General features: G+C 44.4%; 1 long non-coding RNA gene across 1 annotated transcript; it reads left to right on the top strand.

Annotated features, from left to right (window-relative positions):
- Positions 1 to 8,327: 8,327 nt before the first annotated feature.
- On the top strand, positions 8,328 to 11,590 carry LOC127914860 (uncharacterized). The gene is made up of 3 exons (XR_008089351.1): positions 8,328 to 8,427; positions 8,826 to 9,888; positions 11,423 to 11,590. It is a non-coding gene; the product is annotated as an uncharacterized LOC127914860 (long non-coding RNA).
- Positions 11,591 to 22,843: the final 11,253 nt, after the last annotated feature.

Below are 22,843 nucleotides of genomic sequence, written 5' to 3'. Positions count from 1 at the left end.
TTAATGTCTGAATCACACCAGGGTTAATGTGTGAATAACACCAGGGTTAATAATGGCTCTACAGCAGGGTTAATGTCTGAATCACACCAGGGTTAATAATGGCTCTACACCAGGGTTAATAATGGCTCTACACCAGGGTTAATGTCTGAATCACACCAGGGTTAATGTGTGAATAACACCAGGGTTAATAATGGCTCTACACCAGGGTTAATGTCTGAATCACACCAGGGTTAATGTGTGAATAACACCAGGGTTAATAATGGCTCTACACCAGGGTTAATGTCTGAATCACACCAGGGTTAATAATGGCTCTACAGCAGGGTTAATATTGGCTCTACACCAGGGTTAATGTGTGAATAACACCAGGGTTAATAATGGCTCTACACCAGGGTTAATGTCTGAATCACACCAGGGTTAATAATGGCTCTACAGCAGGGTTAATATTGGCTCTACACCAGGGTTAATGTGTGAATAACACCAGGGTTAATAATGGCTCTACACCAGGGTTAATGTCTGAATCACACCAGGGTTAATGTGTGAATAACACCAGGGTTAATAATGGCTCTACACCAGGGTTAATGTGTGAATAACACCAGGGTTAATAATGGCTCTACACCAGGGTTAATGTGTGAATAACACCAGGGTTAATAATGGCTCTACACCAGGGTTAATGTGTGAATAACACCAGGGTTAATAATGGCTCTACAGCAGGGATAATATTGGCTCTACACAAGGGTTAATGTGTGAATAACACCAGGGTTAATAATGGCTCTACAGCAGGGTTAATGTCTGAATCACACCAGGGTTAATGTCTGAATCACACCAGGGTTAATAATGGCTCTACACCAGGGTTAATGTGTGAATAACACCAGGGTTAATAATGGCTCTACACCAGGGTTAATGTCTGAATCACACCAGGGTTAATGTGTGAATAACACCAGGGTTAATAATGGCTCTACACCAGGGTTAATGTGTGAATAACACCAGGGCTAATAATGGCTCTACAGCAGGGTTAATAATGGCTCTACAGCAGGGTGTTGCTGTCCATTTGAGATTAGGCATCAACCAGGCAAGAGGAACACATTAAGCTGCTGTTACAAAATCTAATTTCTTCTAAATGATAGTGTACACTGACATTTATGCTCATGATGTATTACAGTTGGTCTGATGATAAGAAGGATTTAGCCCAGATGTTGTATAGAATTATAATATGATGCAATACTTTTGTATTGTTGAAATAGTACCGCAGTGTAGGTCATAATACCCATAAAACCTAGCGGTCAAACAAGGAAATGGTTCCAATAGTTTTGTCACCATTCATTTTTCTCCATAGGAGATTTTTTTTAGAAACACTTAAAATAAGGGCTGTGTTTCGTGTAGGCTTTCCCTGATGTGACGTTTTGATAAATTGCTCAAGGACAAAGTGACTTTCATCCATATATTCGCCTGTATTTACCCCCCCCAAAAAAAAAAAAAATGAAACGCTAATTTGCGGCTAATGTGGCTATTATAAAAACTACAAATGCCATGATCTGGACGAGACTGCCGAATCGAGACAAAGGGAAGAATCTCTGGATTAACTATTTTTAAGTTAGCTAAACTGAGTAATTAATAAATTGGCAACATTTCTTTAAAGTGACAATTATGTTAACTGTCTTGTGCAAATTTTACATTGACACAATACTTGTGTCAGCGAAAGATGATGTGCAGGAGCATGCTGGGATTTGTAGTCTTGCACAATGTCTACTTGGATGCTATTCACCATTTTCGTATCTGATAGTATATACAGCCGAATATATTGATAAAAGCGACCTTGTCCGAGAGAGATTTACTTTACATGGCTATCAAAGCGTCACTCCAGGTTTAGTCGACACGAAACACAGCCCTTATTATAAGGGTTTCTAAAATTCCCTTTGGGAACAAATGAATTGTGGAAAATCGATTGGATCTATTTCCCTGTTTGACCGCTAGGTTTTATGGGTATTATGACACCTCCACTGTGAGGCTCTATAAATCGATTGGATCTATTTCCCTGTTTGACCGCTAGGTTTTATGGGTATTATGACACCTCCACTGTGGGGCTCTATTTTCTTCAGGCACATGCAAATATTCCACTATGGGACAAAATATGAATCTATATTAATGTGCAATTAGAAATATTGTTGAGGGCAGGGAAACTATTTATTTTCTGTAGGCTTTTAAGTTTCCTACGCTGTCTTTGCTACATTTCAAATTTAAATGACTACGCTAGGTTGTCATGGTAAAATAAGAATGTGTTCTTTACTAACTTGCCTAGCTAAATAAAGGTAAAAAATTATAATAATTTAATAATTTAAAGGAAAAACTCCCTAGAAAGGCCAAAACCTAGGAAGAAACCTAGAGAGAAACCAGGCTATGAGGGAAAACTCCCTAGAAAGGCTAAAACCTAGGAAGAAACCTAGAGAGAAACCAGGCTATGAGGGAAAACTCCCTAGAAAGGCTAAAACCTAGGAAGAAACCTAGAGAGGAACCAGGCTATGAGGGAAAACTCCCTAGAAAGGCTAAAACCTAGGAAGAAACCTAGAGAGGAACCAGGCTATGAGGGAAAACTCCCTAGAAAGGCTAAAACCTAGGAAGAAACCTAGAGAGGAACCAGGCTATGAGGGAAAACTCCCTAGAAAGGCTAAAACCTAGGAAGAAACCTAGAGAGGAACCAGGCTATGAGGGAAAACTCCCTAGAAAGGCTAAAACCTAGGAAGAAACCTAGAGAGGAACCAGGCTATGAGGGAAAACTCCCTAGAAAGGCCAAAACCTAGGAAGAATCCTAGAGAGGAACCAGGCTATGAGGGAAAACTCCCTAGAAAGGCTAAAACCTAGGAAGAATCCTAGAGAGGAACTAGGCTATGAGGGAAAACTCCCTAGAAAGGCCAAAACCTAGGAAGAATCCTAGAGAGGAACCAGGCTATGAGGGAAAACTCCCTAGAAAGGCTAAAACCTAGGAAGAATCCTAGAGAGGAACCAGGCTATGAGGGAAAACTCCCTAGAAAGGCTAAAACCTAGGAAGAATCCTAGAGAGGAACCAGGCTATGTGGGAAAACTCCCTAGAAAGGCTAAAACCTAGGAAGAAACCTAGAGAGGAACCAGGCTATGTGGGGTGGCCAGTCCTCTTCTGGCTGTGCCGGGTGGAGATTATAACAGGACATGGCCAAGATGTTCAAATGTTCATAAATGACCAGCATGGTCGAATAATAATAATCATAGATTCACTCCACAAATTTCCACAAATAGGAAAAACAACAAGGGGGGTGAATACTTTTTCAAAAGCGTTGTAGCTCCTGCCCCACCCCCCCCACCCCCCCACCCCCCCCGTCCCCAATATTACTTTTGGTGTAACTGGACCTTAGTGTCCCAACCCACCCGGTCTTCAATGTCTGATGTTATCAGGTTTGCAGCTGCTGAAGGAGATAAGAAGAAAGAGCTGGAAGAGATGAATGAGCTTTTTTTCAAGCCTGTTACACAAAAAAAAGTTGCCAAAGGTACTGGGACTATTGATGATTGAGTGATAAGATTCTTGGCAGTGTTGTTAAAAAAGTCTCTAATAGACCTACATTATTTTCAAATTGCCCCTCACACCCCTCCATACCCTAGCTGTAAAACTCCATAACTGCCTCTCATTCTCTTTAAAATCACATCGTTGAAGTTGGAGTGAGGAAGAGAAAACCTAGTCCGTAGTCCAACTGAATGTATTCAACTAAAATGTGTCTTCAACATTTAACCTGAATCAGAGAGGTGCGGGGGGGGTCATAATTGACATCGGCGCCCTGTTGAACAGTGAGGAGTTAACTGCATTTTGCTCAGGTACAGAGCAGCATAAGTTTTACCTTGTCAGCTCGGGGATTCGATCCAGCAACCTTCCGGTTACCGGCCCAACACTCTAAACACTAGGCTGCCTGCCACCCCTACACTCTAACCACCTAGGCTGCCTGCCATCCCTACACTCTAACCACTAGGCTACCTGCCACCCCTACACTCTAACCACTAGGCTACCTGCCACCCCTACACTCTAACCGCTAGGCAACCTGCCGCCCCTACACTCTAACCACCTAGGCTGCCTGCCACCCCTGCACTCTAACCACTAGGCTGCCTGCCACCCCTACACTCTAACCACTAGGCTACCTGCCACCCCTACACTCTAACCGCTAGGCAACCTGCCGCCCCTACACTCTAACCACGAGGCTCCCTGCCGCCCCTACACTCTAACCGCTAGGCAACCTGCCGCCCCTACACTTTAACCACGAGGCTCCCTGCCGCCCCTACACTCTAACCACTAGGTTACCTGCCACCTCTACACTCAAACCACTAGGCTCCCTGCCGCCCCTACACTCTAACCACTAGGTTACCTGCCACCCCTACACTCTAACCACTAGGCTACCTGCCACCCCTACACTCTAACCACGAGGCTACCTGCCTCCCCTACACTCTAACCACTAGGCTACCTGCCGCCTCTACACTCTAACCACTAGGCTACCTGCTACCCCTACACTCTAACCACTAGGTTACCTGCCGCCCCTACACTCTAACCACTAGGCTACCTGCCTCCCCTACACTCTAACCACTAGGTTACCTGCCACCTCTACACTCTAACCACTAGGTTACCTGCCTCCCCTACACTCTAACCACTAGGTTACCTGCCACCTCTACACTCTAACCACTAGGCTACCTGCCACCCCTACACTCTAACCACGAGGCTACCTGCCGCCCCTACACTCTAACCACTAGGCTACCTGCCACCCTTACACTCTAACCACTAGGTTACCTGCCACCTCTACACTCTAACCACAAGGCTACCTGCCGCCCCTACACTCTAACCACTAGGTTACCTGCCGCACCTACACTCTAACCACTAGGTTACCTGCCAGTCCTACACTCTAACCACGAGGCTACCTGCCGCCCCTACACTCTAACCACGAGGCTACCTGCCGCCCCTACACTCTAACCACGAGGCTACCTGCCGCCCCTACACTCTAACCATTAGACTACCTGCCGCCTCAACACTCTAACCACTAGGCTACCTACCACCCCTACACTCTAACCACTAGGTTACCTGCCGCCTCTACACTCTAACCATTAGGCTACCTGCCGCCCCTACACACTAACAACTAGGCTACCTGCCGCCTCTACACTCTAACCACTAGGTTACCTGTCTCCCCTACACTCTAACCACTAGGTTACCTGCCGCCTCTACACTCAAACCACTAGGCTACCTGCCGCCTCTACACTCTAACCACTAGGTTACCTGCCGCCTCTACACTCTAACCACTAGGCTACCAACATAATCTATGTCTAGGATCATTCCAGATGTACTAGAGTTGTGAAACATAATCTATGTCATTCATTCTATGTCTAGGATCATTCCTAATGTACTAGAGTTGTGAAACATAATCTATGTCTAGGATCATTCCTAATGTACTAGAGTTGTGATGTAAATGTTGGGATAACATTTTATTACCATTGACATGAATAAAGCCTTGTAACCTCTTATGACATTTTTGTTGTTGTAAACATGTATATGTATTTATTCATAGTTTCTAAAGTGGTGTATTAATGGCTATTTGTTACCAAAAATGTCTGTGACAAAAACACAACATTTATTTTTTAATCATCTCTATTTGCAGCGATCAGCCCTGGGTCCGCATCACTCTGGAGACGTTCCTAGCCTGGAAGACGAGGAAGACACACTAGAGGATCGCTAAGGATGAGCAGGACATGGAGAGGAAGAGACACTAGAGGATCGCTAAGGATGAGCAGGACATGGAGAGGAAGACACACTAGAGGATCGCTAAGGATGAGCAGGACATGGAGAGGAAGAGACACTAGAGGATCGCTAAGGATGAGCAGGACATGGAGAGGAAGAGACACTAGAGGATCGCTAAGGATGAGCAGGACATGGAGAGGAAGAGACACTAGAGGATCGCTAAGGATGAGCAGGACATGGAGAGGAAGAGACACTAGAGGATCGCTAAGGATGAGCAGGACATGGAGAGGAAGAGACACTAGAGGATCGCTAAGGATGAGCAGGACATGGAGAGGAAGAGACACTAGAGGATCGCTAAGGATGAGCAGGACATGGAGAGGAAGAGACACTAGAGGATCGCTAAGGATGAGCAGGACATGAAGAGGAAGAGACACTAGAGGATCGCTAAGGATGAGCAGGACATGGAGAGGAAGAGACACTAGAGGATCGCTAAGGATGAGCAGGACATGGAGAGGAAGAGACACTAGAGGATCGCTAAGGATGAGCAGGACATGGAGAGGAAGAGACACTAGAGGATCGCTAAGGATGAGCAGGACATGAAGAGGAAGAGACACTAGAGGATCGCTAAGGATGAGCAGGACATGGAGAGGAAGAGACACTAGAGGATCGCTAAGGATGAGCAGGACATGGAGAGGAAGAGACACTAGAGGAAGTGACACTAGAGGATCGCTAAGGATGAGCAGGACATGGAGAGGAAGAGACACTAGAGGAAGTGACACTAGAGGATCGCTAAGGATGAGCAGGACATGGAGAGGAAGAGACACTAGAGGATCGCTAAGGATGAGCAGGACATGGAGAGGAAGAGACACTAGAGGATCGCTAAGGATGAGCAGGACATGGAGAGGAAGAGACACTAGAGGATCGCTAAGGATGAGCAGGACATGGAGAGGAAGAGACACTAGAGGATCGCTAAGGATGAGCAGGACATGGAGAGGAAGAGACACTAGAGGATCGCTAAGGATGAGCAGGACATGGAGAGGAAGAGGGCTGATTTATCAGCAGGCAGGTCACTGGGGGTGAGTTGCTACTAGGTTTATTGTTATTTGAGACAGGAGCAATAATAAGTCTGGTACAGAAGCCGTGAGTATTTTTTTATTTTTTATTAATTTTACCTTTATTTAACCAGGCAAGTCAGTTAAGAACATATTCTTATTTTCAATGACAGCCTAGGAACTGCCTGTTCAGGGGCAGAATGACAGATTTGTACCTTGTCAGCTCAGGGGTTTGAACTCACAACCTTGCAGTTACTAGTCCAACACTCTAACCACTAGGCTACGCTGCCACCCCAGTATACCTAGCAGACTTTATTGGTTTGTGGGTCTCCTTTTTGAGCTCGTGTTGATCCAGGTCTTTGTAATTGTACTGGTAGATACAGTATTTACAAGCCCTCTGTAATGGCCTGGGAGGAAGGACAATATTTCACGATACACTGAAGCACATGAGCCACACCTCCTCTCCTACCACAGGGTGGTGACAAAACCCCTTGAATGCAATGTCCTGCCCTGAACATTGTCCTGTACACTGAGTGTACAAACAAAATGAAGAACACCTGCTCCTTCCATGACATAGACTGACCAGGTGAATCCAGGTGAAAGCTATGATCCCTTATTGATGTCACCTGTTAAATCCACTTCAATCAGTGTAGATGAAAGGGGAGGAGCCTTGAGACAATTGAGACATGGACAGTGTACATGTGCCATTCAGAAGGTGAACGGGCAAGACAAAATATTTAATTGAATTTGAACGGGGTATGGAAGGAGGTGTCAGGCACATCGGACTGTGTCAAGAACTGCAACGATGCTGTGTTTTTCACACTCAACAGTTTCCTGTGTGTATCAAGAATGGTCCAACACTCAAAGGACATCCAGCCAACTTGACACAACTGTGAGAAGCAGAGAGGTGACAGGCACAACCGGCTTTTAACGCTCAACAAGCCAAATTGACACAACTGTGGGAAGCATTGAGTCAACATGGGGACAGCATCCCTGTGGGAAGCCTTGGGAGTCAACACGGGCCAGCATCCCTGTGGGACACTTTCTACACCTTGTAGAGTCCATGTCCCTGGTGAATTGAGGCTGTTCTCAGGGCAAAGGGGTGCAACTCATTGTTAGCAAGGTGTTCCTAATGTTTTGTCCAGTCAGTGTATGTGGTGAGAAAATGTCTCTCTCTTCCAGGCGAGTGGTCGTGAAGTGTTTGAGTTCCGCCCCGGCCTGGTTGACGACGATGAGGCAGATGATACCAAGGGCGATGATGGTGATGAGGTAAATTTACTGTTAGATGGGATGACAGATTCAACTAAGTACCGAAGTTATAATATAATGAAGTGTAATGTTACTTTGAAAATAGAGATGTTTCTCTTAAGACTCCTTGTTTGTTTTCTGTATTGTCCTGGTCATTTGGTTTTAATAGGTAGATTAGTATCATATAACACTAAAATACATCTCATTTTCCAATCTATGCTTCTCTGACAGGTAGTGGAGGCCGAAGACTTCCTGGACATTGATGTGGTTTATTCCTAAATGATGCTGGGATCACAGGGTCGTTGCCAGACCTCGGCCCACTAAGGACACAGATGGTGATGCACAGCCTGGCTTGTCCTGTAGAAACAGTTAGACGTCTGTCCGTCCGACATGGTGATGCACAGCCTGGCTGTTTCTACAGGACGTCTGTCTGTCCGACAGTTTGATAACCTTCTGTTGTTGTTTTTTTTTTTTTAACAAGATGTCTGTCCGTCCAAAAGTTTCCCTCAGTGAAACTGTACTACTCATTTCCTGTTGTAATCATTTTATCTGACCAGTCAGGTGGGGTGGCGGGGGTTTCAATGATCACTTCATCCACTGATATTGTTGGCACATGGCCTGGGGTCTGTTCAGGAGAGTGCAACGTTACAGAACTTTCAGATAGAAATGTATAGTCTAGATCATGTTTTAAATAGGGGACTGTCAACGTTTAAAAAAAATATATAATAATAATAATTTACCGTTTCACCTTCGCTGAATAAATCCCTCTGCCGCTCTTCTCCTCCATACAGACACACTGAGAGGGGGCTTGTGGTGGAGGAGAACGGAGTGAACGGAGAGGGGGACACGGAGGATGTCCCTGTAGACGAGAACCTGTTCACTGGAGATTATCTGGACGAGGAGGAGCTCGACACGCTTGATCTGGACCAATAAGACAAGGGCTGAATTTAACTGAATCGGCTCGTTTTTTTTAATTGAATCAACTTATTTGTGTTGAATTGTCTCTTGAGTTTGGGCGGCTCATTCCATGGACAAAAGGCTTAAAAGTGAATGATGATGTTGCACAATTGACAATAACAACCTCGCCCTGGGAATCTCACAGCGCTCTTTGTTCCTCGGCCATGTCATCCAAAAGACAAAGATCCTTTCCCCAGCAGAACAATCAGAGGACTAAATGTTGACAACTTTACAAATTCTTGTTTTCCTCCTTTTAAAAAAAAATGCATGTTTTATTTTAAAATGCGTCTGACTGTCTGCCACCCAGTTAATAACAGGAGATTATCATTCTTATTTGATGTGCTGATCTGCCCTGTCTTTTCCTTCATACGGCTTTAATTTAAACCTGATCAGAAGTCAGTGGGAATGTTTTCTAAATGACATATTTATTGGGTTGGTTATATTGATTTCGAGTATATTTATTTATTTTTATTCATGTAAAACAAGGTATTTTACTCCTTGTCATTTTGATTCACTGTTCATAAGTTGTAATCACGGCCTAAATAGTTAGACTAAGTGTTTTATAAATACTGGCTTTTCTGACTGCTTCATTTAAATGTATATCGGTAGCACTATTCATCTGGAATTATTCGGTAAATACTGAACTTCCTCCCCCTTTTAAATACAAAGAAAGGTTACAGAGATATCATTGGGACTTCACACATTTATTATGTTTCAATGAATTTGCATTCCTGTAGCAGGATAGTGATGTATAGTGTGTGTGTGTGTGTGTGTGTGTGTGTGTGTGTGTGTGTGGTGAATGAATATGTAGACGATTCTAGAAGACATAGTGAAAGACAGACAGGGGAACGGGTAAACCGGGTTCTAGAAGACAGTGAAAGACAGACAGGGGAACGGGTAAAACGGGTTCTAGAAGACATAGTGAAAGACAGACAGGGGAACGGGTAAAACGGGTTCTAGAAGACAGTGAAAGACAGACAGGGGAACGGGTAAAACGGGTTCTAGAAGACAGTGAAAGACAGACAGGGGAACAGGTAAAACGGGTTCTAGAATACATAGTGAAAGACAGACAGGGGAATGGGTAAACCGGGTTCTAGAATACATATTGAAAGACAGACAGGGGAACGGGTAAACCGGGTTCTAGAAGACAGTGAAAGACAGACAGGGAACGGGTAAACCGGGTTCTAGAAGACATAGTGAAAGACAGACAGGGAACGGGTAAAACAGGTTCTAGAAGACAGTGAAAGACAGACAGGGGAACGGGTAAAACGGGTTCTAGAAGACAGTGAAAAGACAGACAGGGGAATGGGTAAAACGGGTTCTAGAAGACAGTGAAAGACAGACAGGGAACGGGTAAAACAGGTTCTAGAAGACAGTGAAAGACAGACAGGGAACGGGTAAAACGGGTTCTAGAAGACAGTGAAAGACAGACAGGGGAACGGGTAAACCGGGTTCTAGAATACATATTGAAAGACAGACAGGGGAACGGGTAAAACGGGTTCTAGAAGACAGTGATGAAGACAGACAGGGGAATGGGTAAAACGGGTTCTAGAAGACAGTGAAAGACAGACAGGGAACAGGTAAAACGGGTTCTAGAAGACAGTGAAAGACAGACAGGGGAACGGGTAAAACGGGTTCTAGAAGACAGTGAAAGACAGACAGGGAACGGGTAAAACGGGTTCTAGAAGACAGTGAAAGACAGACAGGGGAACGGGTAAAACGGGTTCTAGAAGACAGTGAAAGACAGACAGGGAACGGGTAAAAACGGGTTCTAGAAGACAGTGAAAGACAGACAGGGGAACGGGTAAAACGGGTTCTAGTTGACAGTGAAAGACAGACAGGGGAACGGGTAAAACGGGTTCTAGAAGACAGTGAAAGACAGACAGGGAACGGGTCAAACGGGTTCTAGAAGACAGTGAAAGACAGACAGGGAACGGGTAAAACGGGTTCTAGAAGACAGTGAAAGACAGACAGGGGAACGGGTAAAACGGGTTCTAGAAGACAGTGAAAGACAGTCAGGGGAACGGGTAAAACGGGTTCTAGAAGACAGTGAAAGACAGACAGGGGAACGGGTAAAACGGGTTCTAGAAGACAGTGAAAGACAGACAGGGGAACGGGTAAAACGGGTTCTAGAAGACAGTGAAAGACAGACAGGGGAACGGGTAAACGGGTTCTAGAAGACAGTGAAAGACAGACAGGGAACGGGTAAACCGGGTTCTAGAATACATATTGAAAGACAGACAGGGGAACAGGTAAACCGGGTTCTAGAATACATATTGAAAGACAGACAGGGGAACAGGTAAAACGGGTTCTAGAAGACAGTGAAAGACAGACAGAACGGGTAAACCGGGTTCTAGAAGACAGTGAAAGACAGACAGGGGAACGAGTAAAACGGGTTCTAGAAGACAGTGAAAGACAGACAGGGGAACAGGTAAAACGGGTTCTAGAAGACAGTGAAAGACAGACAGGGGAACGGGTAAAACGGGTTCTAGAAGACAGTGAAAGACAGACAGGGGAACGGGTAAAACGGGTTCTAGAAGACAGTGAAAGACAGACAGGGGAACGGGTAAAACGGGTTCTAGAAGACAGTGAAATACAGACAGGGGAACGGGTAAAACGGGTTCTAGAAGACAGTGAAAGACAGACAGGGGAACGGGTAAAACGGGTTCTAGAAGACAGTGAAAGACAGACAGGGAACGGGTAAAACGGGTTCTAGAAGACAGTGAAAGACAGACAGGGGAACGGGTAAAAAACGGGTTCTAGAAGACAGTGAAAGACAGACAGGGAACGGGTAAACCGGGTTCTAGAATACATATTGAAAGACAGACAGGGGAACAGGTAAACCGGGTTCTAGAATACATATTGAAAGACAGACAGGGGAACAGGTAAAACGGGTTCTAGAAGACAGTGAAAGACAGACAGGGAGCGGGTAAACCGGGTTCTAGAAGACAGTGAAAGACAGACAGGGGAGCGAGTAAAACGGGTTCTAGAAGACAGTGAAAGACAGACAGGGGAACGGGTAAAACAGGTTCTAGAAGACAGTGAAAGACAGACAGGGGAGCGGGTAAAACGGGTTCTAGAATACAGTGAAAGACAGACAGGGGAACGGGTAAAACGGGTTCTAGAAGACATAGTGAAAGACAGACAGGGGAACGGGTAAAACGGGTTCTAGAAGACAGTGAAAGACAGACAGGGGAACGGGTAAAACGGGTTCTAGAAGACAGTGAAAGACAGACAGGGGAACAGGTAAAACGGGTTCTAGAAGACAGTGAAAGACAGACAGGGGAACAGGTAAAACAGGTTCTAGAACACAGTGAAAGACAGACAGGGGAATGACTGTGTGACTCAGGTTCTAGAAGACATAGTGAAAGGGCTTGGCATCATTACCCCTGGCATCTATACTATAGTAGGGCTTGGCATCATTACCCCTGGCATCTATACTATAGTAGGGCTTGGCATCATTACCCCTGGCATCTATACTATAGTAGGGCTTGGCATCATTACCCCTGGCATTTATCCTATGATCCTGTGATAATGCCCTTTGAAATTGGCGGTTCGTTTGTCATTTGTCATTAGGAAATGTGCCCATGTAATCAGTCAAAGTCCAGCACAATCATTGGCCAGTGCCCCAAATGGCACCCCATTGCTTATATAGTGTACTACTTTTGACCAGAGCCCATAAGGCTTCTGGTCTAAAAGTAGTGCACTATATAGGGAATAGGGTGCCCTATGAGACGCAAGCATGGAACGGATTCATGCTGAGTCACATGGTCAGATAAACCCCACAGCCACATGCATGACTGACCTGGGCCACCACAAGACAAAAGACAGATTGTCTTTTCAATGAAAAGGACAAGCTCACACTCATTTTAATCTGTAAACACTGTCATCGTTGTGCGGGGCTGAGGCTCTCGGTCAGTCATGCTGCAACAATATTTTCAGGAAATAATAAGCCGATTCTAAATGACAACTTTTAACTCATTTTAGCATTTGTAGTCTTTGTTTGTAACATTTCCTGTATGTAATAACGTCATGACAAACTACATGCCCCACATCACACCACAGAGACTTAAATCTATATCCTCTAGACGAGTCTAGAGGGAAGGTTCTGACCAAATTCTCAAAATCTCATTTTCTGATATTCATCAATAACTTTTGCGTCTTTTATGTTATCATTACCTCATATAGTTTGTATGTAGACGGTTAAAATGTCCGTTAAATCTTTTCTCAAAGACAGTACTGTAATTCAATCATCTATTAAAGCAAAGGTTAGTGTCTGCCATACATAACATAGAAAATCAGTCAACAGTCCTATATACCTCCCCTTCCAGTCCCTCCTGACCCTTGCATCTCTCCATTCCACCCTCATCTACACTCCGTCTTCTTACACAGGATTCGACATTCCCAGGGGCTTTTTTGCCACACATTCCTGTGAGTTTACTTCATCGTAAACTGCCTCTGAGACTATTCTACCCTCCCAAATAGCACACTATTCCCTATGTAAGTGCACTACTTTTGACCCAGGACCCATAGGGCTCTGGTCGAAAGTAGTGGATGCAAGGGTGCCATTGGGACGTAGCCTGTATGAGGCTGGATCAGACCAAATATGACCAAAATATCCCCCGTGCTCGTTAGTCATCTAGGATTTAGTAGATTTTGACCTGCTTTACCCAAATGACTCACAGCTATTACACAACAGGCTCGAACTAACTGCCATTGTGCGCCCACTGTGTCCAAAAAATATTTGAGTGATATTTGAGGGGGGAAATGTATGTACTTTGTACAACTGAGATTGGATTTCATTTCCCTTGTCTCATTTGAGAATAAGGTAGTCTAACAATGATTTTGAAATTCCAAACGTGTACTTAAACAAATGAGGAAGAACAAATCAATTATTCAACAGTAATTTGCTAATCATTAAGAAATTCATTCATTCATTGTAAATCAGAGGTTTGTTGGAAAGAAAGCCATTAATGTTTTTCATGGGGGTTTGTTTATCTGGCCCGGTTTACCCCGAGGGAGGAGTTTACACCAGGTGAAAAGTGAACGTGTTCGTTGTAACCGGGCTGACTCGCGGGCATGAGCCAGGTTCCCCGCTTCAACTCGGCTAAAAACAAAAGTGACTTAATTAAGCACGTGGAGTGATCAGTGATGAGAAGGATTCTGTGTTTTCACATGCAAAAGTGACTTTTATTTATTTATAAAAACGCTGTTTATACCTAACCAGTGAAAACTAGTTTGAAAATTCACACATTTATTTTTTGGAAAAGATGTATGTTTTTGGACGATGCACCATGATGATCGGGCGGCGCAGATTAATGTTTGATTTGAAAATTGCGCTCCTCCCTCCCCGCTTTCGATGACGTGCCGGGCCATTGCCCGGTTTTATCCAGACCAGCGGAATAGAACTCCCTCATTGACCATTTCAACGGAATTCTGATCGCTGAGCGGTCTCCGATTTTGACAGACGGAGTTGATTCCAAAAATGTCACGTGAAAATTCAAGAGCGAGATCAGACCTTCATTCCGCCAACAATAATAAACCAGAATAAATAAACAATACCTCGCAAAAATAAAACCGTGACCTCGGCAATAAAAAATAAAAAATAGAAATGAGCGAAATTTGTAACATTTTATGAGGAAATGTTGAGCAGACTTATAATGTTGTTTACCAATATAAAAAACAGGGAAAAAAGTGATTTGCCTTTATAGCACAAATAATATTATAGCGTTGATACTGTTAACAGCATTACAAGCCATGATAGTTGTCATGGTAACAGCAGTAATACAAACAACTAAACATGACTTATAATGCTACTATTAATAACAACAGTAACAACATTAATAATATATTTTATAATAATTATAATAATCAACTTTAGGAAACACTTTTAAAATCGCATTGTTAATTAGCTCATTCACATTGCACGATGTTTCATATGGGACATTTACATTGTTCTTGTATTGATTGTCTTTTTGTGTCTGTACTCTTATCGTTTACTGCACTGTACACACTTCTCTCTCTCTCTGTTGCGTCACAGTAACATAGGTGTCCATTCTACACAGAGGAGTTTGAAATAGACGTTAGGTCATAGGAAGTGTTGCTGGATTTTACTGTGGTCAAACAGGCTTGCGTGAGGCCCCGGGACACTATATGGTAAACATAGAGCATCGCAGTGTACAGGAACGACTATTGATTATCTGTGTCCATAAAAACAGGGTTTATTCTGCAGTTTTGTACTGTCACTTTAACTCTCTGCTGACTGACTAATTCAGGACTATATTTGAATTCCAATACATTAAATAAACTATTTTAGCTTACTGTTTGTTTGCTTCCAGTGTGAAACCAAACGGCTATAGGCGTACCAGACTTACAGACTTACCAGACTTACAGACTTACCAGACTAACAGGCTTGGCTTACCAGACTTACAGGCTTACCAGACTTACAGACTTACCAGACTTACAGGCTTGGCTTACCAGACTTGCAGGCTTGGCTTACCAGACTTACAGGCTTACCAGACTTACAGACTTACCAGACTTGCAGGCTTGGCTTACCAGACTTGCAGGCTTGGCTTACCTTATAGTGGAGGGGCCAAATTCCGAGATGATTAGATGAGAAGCTAACTGCTTAAAGCGAAACCATGGAAACAATGTGATCAGTAGATGGAGTTTTGACTGACTGCCCTATTTCTTAATAATCTACATGATCCTAATAATGAGAAGACTGCAGACTTTACATTACATTTTAAATGAGCCAGCCTTACCTGCCAAAACGTGCAACAGGTCAAGTGTTTCGTTTTAAATCTTTCTTGAGGCAGTATCCTATTGCTACAGTTTCACGACGAGGCTAGTGTCGCCCCAATCATCACATAGATTTTGTTCTTAAAATAACCAGGTTTCCATCCAATCGTTTATTCTAGTAGAGAACAAGCTACCAAGGGAGAACTACCCCCCTTGTAATTCTCTGTTTTGTCACAATTCTTTTTCCTACAAGTTCCACAGCTGCCACTCTACTCTTGCTCAACTAAAAATGTTATCTGTCTGAAATGTTTAAGTCACTAACAAAACGATATTGAGGGTAAATTCATCTAATATTTTGTCATTTAGAAAAAAAGATATACATATACAATCTAAGTTAGCGCTATAAACTTTGTATATACAGTGCCTTGCGAAAGTAGTCGGCCCCTTGAACTTTGCGACCTTTTGACACATTTCAGGCTTCAAACATGTGGAAGAAGGTGCTCTGGTCAGATGAAACCAAAATTGAACTTTTGGCAACAATGCAAAACGTTATGTTTGGCGTAAAAGCAACACAGCTCATCACCCTGAACACACCATCCCCACTGTCAAACATGGTGGTGGCAGCATCATGGTTTGGGCCTGCTTTTCTTCAGCAGGGACAGGGAAGATGGTTAAAATTGATGGGAAGATGGATGGAGCCAAATACAGGACCATTCTGGAAGAAAACCTGATGGAGTCTGCAAAAGACCTGAGACTGGGACGGAGATTTGTCTTCCAACAAGACCATGATCCAAAACATAAAGCAAAATCTACAATGGAATGGTTCAAAATAAACATATCCAGGTGTTAGAATGGCCAAGTCAAAGTCCAGACCTGAATCCAATCGAGAATCTGTGGAAAGAACTGAAAACTGCTGTTAACAAATGCTCTCCATCCAACCTCACTGAGCTCGAGCTGTTTTGCAAGGAGGAATGGGAAAAAATGTCAGTCTCTTGATGTGCAGAACTGATAGAGATATACCCCAAGCGACTTACAGCTGTAATCGCAGCAAAAGGTGGCGCTACAAAGTATTAACTTAAGGGGGCTGAATAATTTTGCACGCCCAATTTTTCCGTTTTTGATTTGTTAAAAAGTTTGAAATATCCAATAAATTTCGTTGCACTTCATGATTGTGTCCCACTTGTTGTTGATTCTTCACAAAAAAATACAGTTTTATATCTTTATGTTTGAAGCCTGAAATGTGGCAAAAGGTCGCAAAGTTCAAGGGGGCCGAATACTTTCATAAGGCACTGTATATATATATACTGAACAAAAATATAATTTCAACAATTTCTAAGATTTTACTGAGTTACAGTTCATGTAAGGAAATCAGTCAATTAAAATGAATTCATTAATCCATGGATTTCACATGACTGGGAATACAGATATGCATCTGTTGGTCACCGATACCTTTTTAAAAAAGGTAGGGGGCGTGGATCAGAAAACTGGTCAGTATCTGGTGTGACCACCACTTGCCTTGTGCAGCGCGACACATCTCCTTTACATAGAGTTGATCAGGCTGATGATGGTGGAATGTTGACCCACTCCACTTCAATGACTGTGTGAAGTTCAAATCAAATTTTATTTGTCACATGCGCCGAATACAACAGGTGAATAAAAACACCTTACAGTGAAATGCTGGATATTGGAGGGAACTAGCCACAATGTCGTACACGTAAATCCAGAGCATCCCAAACATGCTGAATTAATGACATGTCTGGTGAGTATGCAGGCCACGGAAGAACTGGGACATTTTCAGCTTCCAAGAATTGTGTACAGAAATGAACATTCAATAGCATGACAACAGCTCTGGTGGACATTCCTGCAGTCAGCATGCCAGCTCCACTCTCCCTCAAAACTTGAGACATCTGTGACATTGTGTTGTGTGACAAAACTACACATTTTAGAGTGGTCTTTTATTGTCCCCAGAACGAAGTGCACCTGTGTAATGATCATTCTGTTTAATCAGCTTCTGATATGCCACACCAGTCAGGTGGATGTATTATCTTGGCCAAGGAGAAATGCTCACTAACAGGGATATAGACACATTTGTGCAAAACATTTGTGAGGAATAAGCTTTTTGTGTGTCTGGAACATTTCTGGGATCTTTTATTTCAGCTCAGCTATTTCAGAGAGGCCAGGAGGCGGGCTGCGTTCTGAGGAGATCTAATAAAACCCCAACTCAATTCTGCTTGCAAACATGCAATCTTTGGACAATAAAATGATTATATCCTCCTGATTCCTGCTTACAAGCTAAAATTAAAGCAGGAAGCACCAGTGACAAGATCAATAAAAAGTGGTCAGATGAAGCAGATGCTAAGCTACAGGACTGTTTTGCAGCACAGACTGGAATATGTTCCGTGATTCCTCTGATGGCATTGAGGAGGAGTACACCACATCAGTCATTGGCTTCATCAATACGTGCATCGATGACCTCGTCCCCACAGTGACCGCACGTGCATACCCCAACCAGAAACCATGAATTACAGGCAGCATCCGCACTGTGCTAACGGCTAGAGCTGCCGCTTTCAAGGAGCGGGACTCTAACCCGGAAACGTATAAGAAATCCCGCAATGCCCTCCGACGAACCATCAAACAGGCAGTGTCAATACAGGACTAAGATCGAGTCTTACACTGGCTCTGACGCTCGTCGAATGTGATGGGGCCTACAAACCATTACAGACTACAAAGAGCTGCCCAGTGACATGAGCCTACAGGACAAGCTAAACTACTTCTATGCTCGCTTCGAGGCAAATAACACTGAAACATGCATGAGAGCACCAGCTGTATCGGAAGACTGTGTGATCACGCTCTCCGCAGCCGATGTGAGCAAGACCTTTAGACAGGTCAACATTCGCGAGGGTGCAGGGCCAGAGGAATTACCAGGACATGTAGTGCGAGCATGCGTTGACCAACTGTCAGTGTCTTCACGGACATTTTCAACCTCTCCTTGTCTGAGTCTGTAATACTTGTTTCAAGTAGTGTTTCAAGCCGACCACCATAGTGCCTGTGCCCAAGAACACTAAGGTAACCCGCATAAATGACTACCGACCCACAGCACTCACATCTGTAGCCACGAAGTGCTTTGAAAGCCTGGTAATGGCTCACATCAACACCATTATCCCAGAAACCCTAGACCCACTACAATTTGCATACCGCCCCAACAGATCCACAGATGATGTAGTCTCTATTGCACTCCACACTGCTCTTTCCCACCTGGACAGAAGGAACACCTATGTGAGAATGCTGTTCATGGACTACAGCTCAGCGTTCATTACATTACATTTACATTTACGTTCAACACTATAGTGCCCTCAAAGCTCATCACTAAGCTAAGGACCCTGGGACTAAACACCTCCCTCTGCAACTGGATCCTGGACTTCCTGATGGGCCGCCCCCAGGTGGTAAGGGTGGGTAACAACACATTCGCCACACTGATCCTCAACACAGGGGGTCCCTCAGGGGTGCGTGCTCAGCCCTAAGGTGTTGGTGTAGCAGTGGTAAGGTGTTGGTACTCTGCTGATAGCCAGGTGTAGCAGTGGTAAGGTGTTGGGACTCTGCTGATAGCCAGAGTCCCGACTCTCTAGTTAATTACAATTACATGATAAGCTCAATCAGGTAATATTAATGACGGAGAAATTATTTTATAGAATAGCATGTCATATCACTTAATCCGGCATAACCAAAGACACGACAGCAGTTAACCCACTGTTCCTAGGCCAGTTAACCCACTGTTCCCCGGTAGGCCGTCATTGTAAATAAGAATTTGTTCTTTACTGACTTGCCTAGGTAAATAAAGGTTAAATAAATAAAAAAACTCCCACTGTGTCCATGATAAAATACCTTTGTGATTGAACTTACATTAACTACATTACTTTAGTTGGCTGCTTTTAGCAAAACTTGAATGTAACATAACCTATTCTGTTGTTTGTGTGTGGTATTTATTAACTGTTCACTTGTTTTTCAGCCATGTCAGGTACAGGCAGGGATAACTGGGCCCTTCAGCAAGTACATTTACATTACATTTAAGTCATTTAGCAGACGCTCTTATCCAGAGCGACTTACAAATTGGTGCATTCACCTTATGACATCCAGTGGAACAGCCACTTTACAATAGTGCATCTAAATCTTTTAAGGGGGGTGAGAAGGATTACTTTATCCTATCCTAGGTATTCCTTAAAGAGGTGGGGTTTCAGGTGTCTCCGGAAGGTGGTGATTGACTCCGCTGTCCTGGCGTCGTGAGGGAGTTTGTTCCACCATTGGGGGCCAGAGCAGCGAACAGTTTTGACTGGGCTGAGCGGGAACTGTACTTCCTCAGTGGTAGGGAGGCGAGCAGGCCAGAGGTGGATGAACGCAGTGCCCTTGTTTGGGTGTAGGGCCTGATCAGAGCCTGGAGGTACTGAGGTGCCGTTCCCCTCACAGCTCCGTAAGGCAAGCACCATGGTCTTGTAGCGGATGCGAGCTTCAACTGGAATCCAGTGGAGAGAGCGGAGGAGCGGGGTGACGTGAGAGAACTTGGGAAGGTTGAACACCAGACGGGCTGCGGCGTTCTGGATGAGTTGTAGGGGTTTAATGGCACAGGCAGGAGCCCAGCCAACAGCGAGTTGCAGTAATCCAGACGGGAGATGACAAGTGCCTGGATTAGGACCTGCGCCGCTTCCTGTGTGAGGCAGGGTCGTACTCTGCGGATGTTGTAGAGCATGAACCTACAGGAACGGGCAACCGCCTTGATGTTAGTTGAGAACGACAGGGTGTTGTCCAGGATCACGCCAAGGTTCTTAGCGCTCTGGGAGGAGGACACAATGGAGTTGTCAACCGTGATGGCGAGATCATGGAACGGGCAGTCCTTCCCCGGGAGGAAGAGCAGCTCCGTCTTGCCGAGGTTCAGCTTGAGGTGGTGATCCGTCATCCACACTGATATGTCTGCCAGACATGCAGAGATGCGATTCGCCACCTGGTCATCAGAAGGGGGACTAAGTAAGACTGCTGAAGGATCCCAGACCCTGTGACCCCAAAGCCCTGACTCCTGCACATCCATCCCTGTAGCCATGTGGAATGCCTTGATGCCCGCCTCTTTGTTATTTGTGCCCCAGAATACAGACAACAACCCATCCAATGACTGTGATCTGAGGAGCGTTTTTACATTTTTAGCAGTGACGGAGGAACGTGCTTGACCATAACCACTGTTCTATAATTGATGGCCGTCAACCTTCTCTCCTCATGGTTGGGGTTGGTGCTCTGTCCAACTGTTGCCTGCTGTATAGCCTCTTGTATATCCTACTCTATGGCCTCCTGTTTATCCTACGGTATAGCCTCCTGTATATCCTACGGTACAGCCTCCTGTATATCCTACGGTATAGCCTCCTGTATATCCTACGGTATAGCCTCCTGTTTATCCTACGGTACAGCCTCCTGTATATCCTACGGTATAGCCTCCTGTATATCCTACGGTATAGCCTCCTGTATATCCTACGGTATAGCCTCCTGTATAGCCTCCTGCTGCTCCATCGACAGCGCCATGCCAGCCAGGATGCCAGCATGCCCCAGGTGCCCTTGTTTTTTAATAATGTCCGGTACAGACAGGGATGACAGGGAGGGGTAGCGGTTGTTCTGGCTCAGGTTCATGGAGACTTGTCATTCCACTGAACCTGCCCGTGAGTGGGTTCCTTACCCACTGAAGATCCTCCTCTGTGGGCTCTCAGGACAGAGAGTTGTAGTCTTCTGCTGGGTACAGATCCTCCTCTGTGGGCTCTCAGGACAGAGAGTTGTAGTCTTCTGCTGGGTACAGGTCCTCCTCTGTGGGCTCTCAGGACAGAGAGTTGTAGTCTTCTGCTGGGTACAGGTCCTCCTCTGTGGGCTCTCAGGACAGAGAGTTGTAGTCTTCTGCTGGGTACAGATCCTCCTCTGTGGGCTCTCAGGACAGAGAGTTGTAGTCTTCTGCTGGGTACAGGTCCTCCTCTGTGGGCTCTCAGGACAGAGAGTTGTAGTCTTCTGCCGGGTACAGGTCCTCCACTGACTGCCCCTGGTTGGGAGCTCAGCTAGCTTCCTCCATTTTCATTCCACACCCATACAGCCGATACTGTGAACCGCCAAAGTAGGTTGCATGGCTCCACTTATGAGCTCCATGGAGGCATTCACATGTGGTCGAGAGAGAATACCCTGTTCACCTATAGAGACCTGCCATCAGGAAGGATGTTAAGTGACACATGCCTTTCAATGCATGACTTTGAACATCTTGAAATGTATTAGTTGTAAGAAATGTGCTATATAAATTAAGTCTGATTGATGACATTACACCTGTAGAATATACCGTACATTTCACATTAGGACAAGTGCAGTTTTCCCATAAACTTTTAATTGATAATTTGTGATTTCGATCATATAGTGGGAAGAAATCAAGGCTCTGTGAATGCATGTATCACTCTGAATAAATACATACTGTGTCTTTTTGTAGACTTGTCTCTAGTCATGAAACTAAAATATAGACTGGACGTTCTGAATGTTAATGGATTATTATTTAAAAAACATTCTCATCAATGACAACATTCTAGAACTGAGTTATCCCTCATCGAAGTCTAGTATCCGGGGTAATCCGGTTAATAGTTACATAACTAAGTGCCTCTTTCCTTGTAGAACGTTGACAGCTGTATAGAACATGTTGTATTGCTGAGATGCTCAAACTGAACTTAATAGCTACACTCACTGAGACAGGATAAACTTTATCCCTCATGCTGGCTCTGACCAAACCGGTAAGTTACCCCTCACTATAGCTGCTCTTCTCCACATGGCCAGACTTCTAGCGGTCTTCTCCCCTTTTTAATGCTCTTATGCGGCATCCTTAAAAAAAAATGCCCTAAGGTTTGAAAGGCACTACAGTCGACATATTGTACAAACAATGATTAAGGCTCAGTTAAACAACATGATGTTTTGATCAACCTCCTAGCTAGCTAAGGGGACATAAGAAGGTCACGGGTTGGACACAGCTGGTCTCTGATCGCGCTGTTGAACGGTATCTGACAGTGTCGGTCGAGATGACACGCAAGGAATTTGTAGTTTTACTGAGGACTTCTCT

Source organism: Oncorhynchus keta, chromosome 34 (assembly GCF_023373465.1).
Source record: "Oncorhynchus keta strain PuntledgeMale-10-30-2019 chromosome 34, Oket_V2, whole genome shotgun sequence".
Classification (NCBI taxonomy): Eukaryota; Metazoa; Chordata; class Actinopteri; order Salmoniformes; family Salmonidae; genus Oncorhynchus; species Oncorhynchus keta.
Note: the sequence above shows the minus strand (reverse complement) of the source record. Positions and strands in the feature narration are given on the sequence as shown.